The following is a 12,913-nucleotide window of genomic DNA, read 5'->3' on the forward strand; positions in this document are numbered from 1 at the left end:
AGGTTAGCTGTCAAAGTAACGGTTGATAGTATGAGTGTTTGACAAAACTAGCGGTTGCAATACTAAAATATATTAAAATTCATATAAATATTAATTAAAAAGTAATAAAAAATTTGTCAAACGCTACTCGCTACTAATTTTAACGTTTGAGAAAAGCTACCTAAACGCTACCTCTATCGCTAACCACTACTAGAACCGCTACCTTGCCAAACACTCACAAATTTTTTCTAGTAGTGTTTTGACTAGTCAAAACGCTAATCGCTACCACTAAATAGGGCCTTAATAAAAACAACCAAAATTTACACCGTGTGGTCAGTGTGGCTAACCATTATAGGGGTTACTTCGTTAGTGTTATAGGCGTTACTTGGTCAGTGTAATAACGCCACAAGGGTTTACTTCGTCAGTGTTATATGGGTTACTCGGTGAGTATTACAGGGACTACTCGATTAGTGTTATAGGAGTTACTATGTTCTTTTACAAGCAGTCACATGGTGTGGCCGGCCGCATACAAAATGCACTGCTTTTCAAGTTCATTTGTGCAAGCGTGTATTGGTTTATCAAGATCTATTGTGTGAATGTGTGTTTATATTTTAATTTGAAGAAGTGGAAGTTATTTAGAGGTTATTTCCAAAAAAAAAAAAAAAAAATAAATAAATAAATAAATAAAAAAAATTGAGTGCACAAAATTGAAGTATTAAGGTTTTGGAGGGTTATGGTGAGAAGTTACAAAAAAAATACAGCACAATTATAATATAAATTTAGGTATTTTGTCGACATGGTTCAATTGGAGAATTTAGAGCATGAACAATGGTGGGTAACCAGTGACTCACAATACTCTCTCTCCTCTTTGTGAGTTAACTCACTATTGTGAAAAGTGACATAAAGCTTACTCATGGGGAGGGGAACAACCCACTGCCGAGTAACTGACATCTAAAAAAAAAACTAATTTTAGTGTGATCCAATACTTACTTGACAAGTGTCACCGACAAAGTAAAATTTGATTTTATTAGGGCATTGATAAAATTAGGAGAGAGAGTGGTGAGCAATCTTACCAATGTAGATAAATAAATAAGGTGACTCATAATAGTAACTTAAGATAGTGAAAGGTGGGGTGGAAAATGATTTGAAAGAGAGATAAATAAATGAGGTGACTTGTAATGGTTGTGAGGTTACCCATCATTACTCATGCTCTTAGATGAGGAATCATGTGTTACTCTCATGGTGTGTCATCATCTTGAAATTGGATGAAGATGAAAATTAAAGGAAATTATAGAGTTATTTATCAATTCCAAAAGCCATATGAGGTTTTTTTATTTTTATTTTTTTTCTTATGCGACCACCATTAAGGAAGAGGGGAATTCACTTTTTATGGGAAATGATTTTGGTAATGCTTTTTGTAAAGTATAACAAAGCAATCATGTACATAAGTTTTTAAGTTTTGCAACTTCTGGTCTTTTGGAGCAATGATTTTTCTGATATTGCTCTAAGATATAGCTATTGTATAACTTTGCATTTGAACCTTACGACTTGTGCAATTCGGCTAACGAAAATTATTGTGTAGAACGGACTCACGGTGAGTTAACCCTACATATTTTACATCACTCATCTTATCATTCTCGAGATAGTGAAAACACCATGTCTCTTCAAACCTTCACCGTCACCTTACTCGACGTCCCACAATTACCCGTTGTCGAACTTATCGCCAGCATAATTACTACTGGTTGTGAACTCCCCTTCGTACATTTCCAGCTCTTCACCTCCTCCATCGTTAACCGAATGGCGTAATCTTTTTCTAAGTCGGGTTAAACACACTATAGTTTCACTTTAATGTTAGTCTGGGTTTCTTGTTCTCGTAAAACAAAGAAAACAAAAACACCATGACCTTTACTTAGGGTTACAAAGGAGTCATTGCTGCCTCTTCAGTCTTTACGTCAGCTTATATTATTACTATTGCTTGTATAATAAACAATCAATCAATAACTATATACTAAAAGACACACCAGCAATGACACATGTCATCTTCTGGTGTGTCCTTAGTATATAGTTTTTTTTTTTTTAAATTGATAGAGAATATATGCATAATATTTTATTCTAAAATTGAAGGAAAAAAATTATAAAATAATATATTTATCAACTTAGGTATCTAACCATATCTTTTTATAAATTCCTATATAATTAGTTACTTTTTAATATCAATCAATAATAATAATAACTATAACTATATCAATAACTAAAAGACACACCATGACACATGTCATCTTCTAGCCTGTCCTAAGTATATAGTTTTTTTTTTTAAAAAAAAAAAAAAAATTGATAGAGAATATAATATTTCTTCCCAAATTTAGGAAAAAAAATCGTAAAATAATATATTTATCAACTTTGGTATCTAACCATATCTTTATATAAATTCATATGTAATTAGTTACTTTTTAATATATAATGACTAGATGAAGCCTGTGCGTTGCACGGTTTGTTTATATTTTTCTAAAACAAATATTATTTGTACGTATATGATAAAATTTGTTATTTTATTCGTTATATATAATATATCATTTAATATTTTTATTTTAAAATAAATTGTGAATTTCCTCTCATTCGTTATATATTTAGATAAAATTCCTAATATCAAAAGATAATATTTATATTTAATTAATTCAAACTTTAAAATCTCATTATCTAATTTTGCGTATGTGGTATTTGATTTATTTAATTCTAAAAGAAATTACTAATCTCTTATTTGATTGGTTATAACTAAAATGTATAATCTTACATGGCGCCCAAGAAAATTTAATCCTACGAGTCTCTCTAAAAACTCGGAAAAAAAAACTCCCCTTTATATATATACTAGTTTTGTGTCCAGGCTGTAACACCCTAGAAAGTCCTTCCCTTTAAAATACCTATTTTACCCTTTTAAAATACGAAATAGGAAATTCTAAGACATACCGCCACCGTGAAAACGGCTAAGGCAATTATCAAAAACACACAGCGGAAGACTCTCTTTAAAACTATTCAAAACAAGTAAACTTAAAAGTCAAACCGAAAGAAAATAAAGTCAAACAAAGTCAACCTATAACTTGGAACCATTGTAGGCCCTTATTAAAACCGAACAATACTTAAAACCTTTACGTTAGTCTCACAAGCATAATAAAATAAATAATATTCAAAGCATTTAAAGCACATCATATTCCTATGGAAACTAAACATGATTTGCTCTTCACTCATGTCCATCATGAATATGCTTCATCACCTGAAAATCTCTCTTTTACTTGTCCCTACTACTCGCCATTAGAAATGGATTGTCATAGGGCCAAGATAAAGACAAGGCCAAACAAACATACAAACACACAATCAGCAATGCTAAGTACATAAGCGTAAATAAAACACACTAACATGCTTTCATCCTACCATCACACAACTTACCCTGTGGCACCTATTTACAAGCATACAACATACAACATGACCGTTCAATAAATAACTAATTTATTTATTTAGCTTGATTACGCATCGAACGGGTTTCCAACTAAATCCCTGCCTAAATAAATTGAGGTAAACTACACCGGGAGCTAACCGGGTAAGCAAAATCCACATGAAGTGACAGACGTCCTGCGCATAATAATAATAAGGAAAATACAGTGTCCTGTACTCCCAGTAGAAGTTATGGTCAAATATAAAGTTGCATAACCCCCCCCCCCTTTCATATGTTCATACTCGAGGTATATACGTTACAAGAGTTTTGGTGTGTAATCTCTTTCGCTTTACGTTGTTTACATATTATTGGACTTGGTGATGACTCGCAAACCATAATACAATCAATCATTATAATCATTCAAGCAATCAAACATACCAATTTAATTCTTGAATAATTAGTAACCACATAAATTTTATATTGAATCTTTTTTAATCTACCTCAGTGTCAAAGACACCTTAAACGCATAATAAACTGCAAATCTTATCCCTTAGTGTTAGAAACACCTTAAGTGCACATAAGCACCGCAATATAATTTATTCCTGTGTACTAAGACACTTAATAGCTCAATTCCCATGCTTAAAGCATCACTAAAAATTATATGAACTACAATAATTCCCTTTTCATATTCCAAACCAAATTAAACATTTAGTTTAATTAAACATGCTCTCAATCATGCCAATAATAAAAGTGTAGTTCATATTCAACATGCCAATATAATTAATTCCAATCATTAATCCATCATAAATAATTCATACTTCACAAATCAATCACCAACATCAATCCAATCAACAATTCCAACCAATACCTATCATGATACTACCTTGGAATTAACTAGACAAAGCCTAGCAAGCTTCTATACACTTAAATAATTACCAAGTATGTAAACGTACCTTGAATATGATCTCAAATTCGCCACGACTAAATAAAATCACTCATTTGAAAATCTCCTACAACCTTAAATTACAAAGAGACATTAATACCTATTCCACACAAATTTTCAGCAATATATACACTCCTTAAATCACTCATAAATCTTCTAAAATAAGCTGAAATTTAATTTAAAACCCTTACTTTTTATTCCCAATTAATGGGTAATTAAAAACCCTTTCAGGAAATATAATTATAGCTTATATACAAAAATTCCAGCTTTATTAAATCATTTAAAATTGCTGCAATTGTGTTTTAAAACACTTATTTCAATAATTTAAATCATCCATAAACAATTTCCATCAATATACATAAACTTAGAAACCTAGGGTTTATAATTTGGAGCTTTTTAATTCAAAACCAAATCTGAAAATTTATATACATAATAGTTATAAACAAACATCATAAAAATCATCACACAACTCAAAATCAACAATTAATCTAAGGCTAGATTAGGATTTAAAAAAAAAAAGAATTTTTTTTTCTTTTTTTTTGTTCGAACACCAACAGCCACGAAACCACAGCAGGGCTGCTGTCGCACGCCCGTTGGTGGTGCCGCTGCTGTCGCTGGCGTTCGCTGGTGGCTGTGGTGGTGGTAGGCGGCGTGTAGTGGTGGCCGGTGTGTGGTGTGAAGAAAATAAGGGGAAGGGGAAAATAAGAGAAAGAGAGAGAAAATAAGAGGAGAAAGAGAGAGAGAGAGAGAGAGAGAGTTACCTTGGGTATTCTCCACCTTGGCCAAAGTTTAATTTGCCCATGTGATGGGTATTTATACCCTCTCTCTAAAAACCCTCCTAAGCTTAAATTCCCTTCCTACCCTTAATGATCTCTTTCCTATTCAAACTAGTGTTTTGCCTTTTTTTATATACCATTGACTTTAAATTTTCTTTTATAAAGTAATATGCCCCAAAGTTTTTAAATTATCAAATAAAGTATTTCCAAAATTATTAATAAATAAATTGGATCTTTAATTAAAAATAAAACTCTTTAAATTAATAAAACATCATAAATAATTCATTTCAACTTATTTAAATACTTTAAGAAATACTTATTTAAATTAAAATATGTATAAAAATACGGGGTATTACACGGGCGATGCCCAGAGTGTTGATAAAAATTTTAGGATAAAATTTTTGGCTTGAATGTTAAATACGGTCATATAATCTTTTTGATAATGAAAAATATTTAGGCATATGATATCATATCGCTTATTTATATAATAATGTACTTTTTGTAGTTTTGTTTGTAAATAGATATCGACTCGTTGTTATTAACTTGAAATTATTTTTATGAACTTAATTATTTTTACTAAACTAAAGCTATTTTTACGAGCAAGCCCCAGTTTATAACCTTGATAAACAAATTATGTTTATCAAATGGCATTTTCGTAAATAAGTTGCATTGAAAATTGTGTTTTTTGATTAAAAAATATATATTTTTACTGTTTGTGGGCCACCATGACAAGTTGAATAGATTTTCAAAAGTTAACGCCGTTAACTCTTCGGTTGCTACTATTCATCATCTTCTTCCTCCCACCTTCTTCTTCTTCATGTTCATCTTCTTCCTCTTGTTCATATTTTTTCTTCTCACGCACCTTAATCTTCTCCCTCCAATCTCTGCCCACTTTCACCTTCTCTTTCAAGTCTGTTCGACTCCATATCCGCCGGCTTCACCAGCGAAAGTAAACGAAAACCCTAATAACAAAAGGAGAAATTAATGGCATGGTTAACCCTAAAGGGTAACTGAGCTTTCCTTCCTCTATTAAATTCGACTTCGCACCACCATAACGAAAACCCTAATAACAAAGTGAGAATAACGGGCATGGTTAACCCTAAAGGGTAGATAAGCTTTTCTCCCTTCATTGATTTCGACTTATGCGATGTCATATAGTGAAAAGATGTATTTTCCACCATTGAAATTGAAGGTTGAAAGAGGAGAGAGAAAACAACAAAAGGTTAAAGGAGGAGGGAGAAAATCAGAAACCAAAAGGTTGAAAGAGGAGAGAGAAAACAACAATTAACCAAAGTTAGATGTAATTTACATATACGCACCTTGATAAACAATTCTTGTTTATCAAGGTTATAAACTTGTATTTTCTCTATTTTTACCAAACTAAAATTATTTTTATTGATTAAAACTTTTTTTTTTATTGTTTTAGTATTACTCCGTAATTTTTAAATAAATTATATATATATATATATAAATATATAATTTGGGGGTTTTTTGCTAGTTTTTTGTTTGATTTATTTGTGAATTTTTTTATTGAGATCATGTGAGAACCAAGGTGAATAATAGGAACTAGGAACTAATCTGAGCCCTTGATTCATTTTATCAAACGGCTGTGATGTCTGCGTTTTTAACTTAGTAATGGCATTTTGGTAAATTATTGTATTATACCCAGACATATCCACCGTTCTTTTTCGCTTTCTCTCTCTTCTTCATGCTTTTTCTCTCTTCCTCCAAATTCTGTGTGATCTGAGTCGATTTTCTTGGGTTCGCTGACAGGCTAAAGTCGTATCACCTAATCAAAAGTAATTCTTAAAACCACTAACTAAAATAGATAGGGAAGTAGGGTCGAATCCATAGGGAAACTAGTCTTTCTATTCCTAATTAATTAAAATAATTTAAATTATCAAGTAACCAAATTGTTTTTAATGAGAATTAAACTAATAATTAAACTAAAGCAAATTGATTAAGGGAGGAAAACAATAATAAAAGGCCTAGGGTATAGGTTCACCAATAAATAATATTCCAGGGTAAAACACAACAATTAATCATCAATGCATCAATTAACCAGATCATAAGGGGCTTTCGCTACGTATTACAATCACAGAATTAATCTATCGGTATTAAATCGCATCTCTCGAATCTTGACTTAACCATTTATAAATTAACCTGCCTATTGAAACTAAGCCTAAACATCAATTTTCATCTCGAATCAATATTGCATAACTCATACAATTACACCTGCGCAAATCTAATTGCATAGCATTTATAACAATCAATAGGAAATTAACCCAAAACATTGACAATCAACAATAATAAATCATCTCTTCATATTATTCATGGATCCCCAAAAACCCTAGAATTACACTACTCACACATAATTAAATCTAAACTAGACAAAGCAAATAAGGTAAACATAAAAACAATAAAATAAAATAAAAGTAATAATAACGAAAAACTAAAGCATACGAATGAATTAAACAACGAAAACCAACTACTGACAAAAAGGTTAAACTAATCTAAGAAGTAAAAATAAACTACTACTAAAACTACCTACGTAACTACTGCTACTCCCTTATTCCCTTTATATAAGAAAAGTTAATGGGCAACAAATCCCCCTAACAATAAAACTAAACTAAATTATAGTAATTGTAGAGCCAATAAAACTACTCTAAAAGTCCACTAAAATAAGCTCCGTACAAAGCCAAAACAAAGCTGCCGCTGATCCGCTATCGTCCAAGAATTTGGATAGCCCAAAACAACAAAGCCCAAATAGCTGGAATAGGCGCTGATATCCGTCCGGACTGGGCCACGCCTCGCCTGATCAGGCCCGGTCAGCTGAAGCTACGAGCTGGGCTTCAATTCTGATTTAATTGTTGGGCTCTTCTCCTTTGGGCCGTAATTCCTTCTTCTCCATATTCAAGTATTGGACTACCAACAAAATTAGTATTCCAAACGAACCGAGCCCTTTATCACCGAACCAAATTTCATTAGCTCAATCTTGGGCTTCAAATATACGGTCATAAAATACGATCCGACTCCAATATGTTCGTAGAGGCTCAATAAGCTCGGGAATTAACATAAATCTGCAAATTCCTACAAAATAATATCAACTCTACAAAAACACTAGAAAACGTATATTAGTAATAAAAATAGCTCTGTAGAGTTCAAATAAGCACAAATATGACCGTGGGACGGAGAATAAAAATATATATAAAATAGATTCTCATTTGCTCACGATTTCTTCGCTTTTGTTCATCAAATTCTAGCGTGTTTCTGTTAAGGTACGCAAATTTCGATCTATAAGTATGTTGATTGCTCGCTTCAGTTTAAGTTTGCTCGATTTGGTTTCGATCAATTCGAGTTTAAATTTAGGGTTTTTGCTATTTTTAATTTTATTTGATTAATATGTGTTTTTGCATTTTATAATCAGATTAAATAGTCAAAATTTGGGGGTTTTTTGCTAGTTTTTGTTTGATTTATTTGTGAATTTTTTTGATTGTTGCATGTGCTGTAATTTTAATTGCGTTTTTTTGAACGTTTGGTGGTGTATGAGGTTGCAATACGGCAAGGGTAATTTTGTTTTGGTTGCTTGGGGAGCTGCTTTGTGGGGCTGGTTTTAGATGGAAGCACTTGGAGTGTTGCGTGGGGAGCTGCTACTTTGTTGTTGTTTTTGCCTTTTCTGATTCAGTTATGGTTTCATTATTGATTGCGATTTTATTTTTTCAATTGATTATGACTTGATTTGTTTTATTTGTTACTTTGATGTGATTGTTAGCTGCATAAAACTCTTTATGATACTTATCTTTTGATTAATTTGTGGCCAACAATGGTGTATTTATCAAACTCTAATACTACTGGAACTGTACAGGCTTGATTGGCAAAAACTATTGTTGAATTTTTCAGAGCTTCCACATGTTTATGCTTAAATGAAAGCAATTGAGGGTGACTTGGTTTGGTTTTGGTTAAATATGAGGTGAGACTGACTTGGTGCAGAAGATATATTGATCTTTATGACACGTCAGGAGGATATCGAGAAATTGGTGCAGAAGCTGGAGGATCGAGTTAGGAGCTTAGAAGAAGGTTCTGTAATGGATGCTGTGATTTATCCACTCCATGGGTCGTTGCCCCCGGAGTTACAGGTTCGTGTTTTTAGTCCTCCTCCGAGTGATTGTAGGAATTTTTATTGTTGCAACTAATATTGCTAAAACTTCTTTGACTGTTGATGGGTTTTGTATGTTATAGATTCTGGTTATGATATGCAAAGATAGTATAATCTTCAAACTGGGATGTATTCATTAGATACTGTACAGATTAGTAGAGTGCAGGCTAACCAACGATCGGGGCGTGTTGGCAGGACACGCCCCGAGAAATTTTATAGGTTATATTCATCTATTGTGTATAAAGATGATTTTATACAGAGAACCTCACTTGCATGGAGTGTCCTGTAGCTGAAGTCCTTGGACCTCCCTGGCATTGATATTCTTAAGTTTGATTTTCTGGATCCACCTTCTTATGCGTCTTTAGATGATGCGCTTAGTCAGTTGTATCTCATTGATGCAATAGATGAGAATGGAGCAATAACGAGTGTTGGGAGAACCATGGTTGAGCTTTCGTTAGAGCTTTCTTTGTCCAGGACTCTAATAGTGGCCAATGATAATAATGGAAGTTTGTCACAGGCTTTGAAAATTGCTGCCATGTTATCGACTGAAACTTCTTTGCTTCCTAGTTTTGTAATTATGCTCTTCTTATTTACTTTTGAGTATTTTTTTATTTACTTATGTGATTTTTCTAGTATAAAGAAACTAAAAACGATCGACTGTGTTAACTAAATATTCTTACTCTATAATAGCCTACTAGCTCAATATGTAGAGCATTTTGCAAGTGCATAAAAAGATGTGGGTTCGAATCCCACGTAGATTCTTATGCTTCGAACCATTGGATTGTAAATATTATATTTATATTTACTTTTGAAGTTTTTCTAATTTAATTTTGAATAAATATTATTTACTTTAAAGTTGATATTATTATATATTTACTTCAATGATATTTTGATTAACTTTTTAGTATTTACTTTAGAGTAATTATGATTTACTTTTGACATATTTTGCTCTACTTTTGATTAAACCTTTACATTGAGCTTCTTATACTTCTTTCTCATAACTTGATTCATTTTGTAAGGATATTTAAATCAATGACTCAAAAATTTTGTGCTATTTTCAAGTTTTCATAGTGTCATTACTCATTAAAAGCCAATTAATTGTTCGTATACATCAAGCTAATTTGATTTACTTTTTGGTTATTTTAATTTACTTTTGAGGTATTTTGTTATAACTTTAGAGTGTTTAATCCCTAACTTTGAAAAAAGTTCATCACTTTATTCCTAGCTTGATATACTTTCTTTTTTGTACTTATTACTTTTGAGTTACTATGATTTACTTTTAAGATGATTTGGTTTACTATTGAGGTTTTTTTTTAGTTATTTTTAGAGACAATCTATGTAGGAATCGAACCTACATCTTCTATGCATTTGCATAGTGCTCTACCATTTGAGCTAATAGGTTTTAGTATACTTGGTGCAATAATCCGAAACATAAAAATATGACACATGATTCACTGTATACTTCACAATTTATATCCCAAAGTGTATCAACTGTGTAGTTTCACAAGTTCATATTAATGTAACTGCTTCTCTTTTATTCCTATGTGTTCATATACTTCCTTGTTCATGTAAGTATAGTTTGGCTAATTCTGTCGTGGAAGAACCACAATGTTCTGAAACAAAACAGCTTGTCTGATGATGCATGATCCTTGTTACATGCAGACAGGTCTCAGGCTTGATTATACTGTAATTTTATCTTTGGACGCCTCAAAAAAAGATGCCAGTTTATAAATTAAGTAAATTGAATTTTATATTAATTGATTTGATTTACTTTTGACATATGTTCATTTACTTTTTTAGTTTTTCTACTTACTTTTGAGAGATTTTGATTTACTTTTGAGGTATTATGAATAACTTTAGAGTGTTTTGTAATTACTTTCTAAGATAACCTATGTAGGAATTGAATCTACACCTCTATGCATCCGCATAATGCTCTACCAGTTGAGCTAATAGGTTTACTTTAAAGGCTTTTTTATTCACTTCAGAGTCTTTTTTATTTACTTTTTTCACACCAAACTATTCTTCCTTACAAAATCTCCATATTGAGCAGGTGGTGGAGCTCACACATGTATGACAAGAGTTGATTTACTGCACATCTCTCAAAGCATTGAGAATTGATAGAGAAATATAATCAATGCCCAAATTTCGAGGTTTCTCCTTTGAGACTTGATAAACAAGCTTCAATGGACTGCCATCTTTACATCTGAAATTATGTAATTTGGTGGCTAAAACATTACCAATAGAGAAATTCAACAGATGATTCTTTGAAGATGTGATAAGGTTGTGTGCCTAATAGAAGGAGTAGTCAAGATATATAGAAACAACTTACTTTGAAAAGAGTATCGTTTGGATAAAGCTCTTCTAACACCCTAATAATATCTGAATCATATTGTGCAACACTTTCGAATAAGCAGTACCTTCTTTTAGTTGAAGGTACTTCAAATGCCAAGATATGTGCCTTGGTAACATCCTTAACATGTACCCAACCAAAAGTTATGTTATTAAAAGTTTTGGAACCTGCATAGCATTAAGCAAACATGTTCTTATTAATCGATGTAGTTTGAAAATATCAGCTCGCGTTGCAAAGAACAATAGCAATTTCTCACAGGGCACATACCATCAGAAAAGCTCGCTATTACAGCAGCACTCGTGCTCTTGTAATTGGTAATTAGCTTCAATATCCGGACTTTGAAGTCATGACGCATGAGTCCATTCCCCAATTCCCACCATTATTCTGTGTTATGTTAGTTGAGTAGAAGTATAGATAACAAACAGTTCATATCATGACTTGTCGCTAGCTGCAGCGGTATTATGTTATAATGGCTGCATTATAATCTAATGACAACAATGAATTTTGAATAATGTATGCACTACAAACTAATAAGATTGATCTTAATCTCTTTTCAGATTTATTTTGTACTGTTCTCTGATGAAATATACAATGTTTGGTTGACTTCAGACATGTGCTTAGATAAGTTTGTACTGCCAGAGTTACTCTGAAGTTGACATTGAGCAAGTTGGCATTGAGCTGCTAAGAGGAAATATGTATAAGCAAGTGTTGAAAAGTCTTAAGTTGAGCTTAATTTGTTAGCTAATAATAACATAGGTTCATCATTGTGTTATCTTGTATTTCTTCTTGCACCCTTCTGCTCTCTTTATATGAAATCAGTAATATGTAAGAATGTAACTGGTTTGAGGTATTGGATTTCAACAAACACAGTATAAGGTGATTAGGGTAAAAATTTCCTATGCCACGTGGCCCAATCCGAGGGTGACACGTGGCATCTTCAGAGTGGTCCATAAGGACCAATCTCCTCTAGACACGTGGCACATGCTTTCAGATCCTATAAATAGGAAGATGTTTCCCTATTGGAAACCATTCACAATTAATACAAACCAACTGAGCACACCAAGTGATTAGGGGATTTTGCTCCCACCAATCGGAATGTGCCACGTGGGCCAATCAGGTCCTGCCAAGTGTCCCCCAGTTGGACCTCTCAGGGCTTGCCACTTGGCACACGCTTATTCGTCCACCCTGGACTTATTATGTCATGACACGTGACATACTCCATGCCTAATGGAGAAGCCGGTCACCTAGGCCCAACTTCCGAGGGAAGCCCAATCAGCCCAAG

The 12,913-nt window shown here is 32.6% G+C and overlaps 1 long non-coding RNA gene across 1 annotated transcript; it reads left to right on the forward strand.

Annotated features, from left to right (window-relative positions):
- Positions 1-8,296: 8,296 nt before the first annotated feature.
- Positions 8,297-11,817, forward strand: LOC110696512. Its single transcript, XR_002506305.1, has 3 exons — positions 8,297-8,403; positions 8,991-9,261; positions 11,332-11,817. It is a non-coding gene; the product is annotated as an uncharacterized LOC110696512 (long non-coding RNA).
- Positions 11,818-12,913: the final 1,096 nt, after the last annotated feature.

Source organism: Chenopodium quinoa, unplaced genomic scaffold (genome assembly GCF_001683475.1).
Source record: "Chenopodium quinoa cultivar QQ74 unplaced genomic scaffold, ASM168347v1, whole genome shotgun sequence".
Lineage (NCBI taxonomy): Eukaryota > Viridiplantae > Streptophyta > Magnoliopsida > Caryophyllales > Amaranthaceae > Chenopodium > Chenopodium quinoa.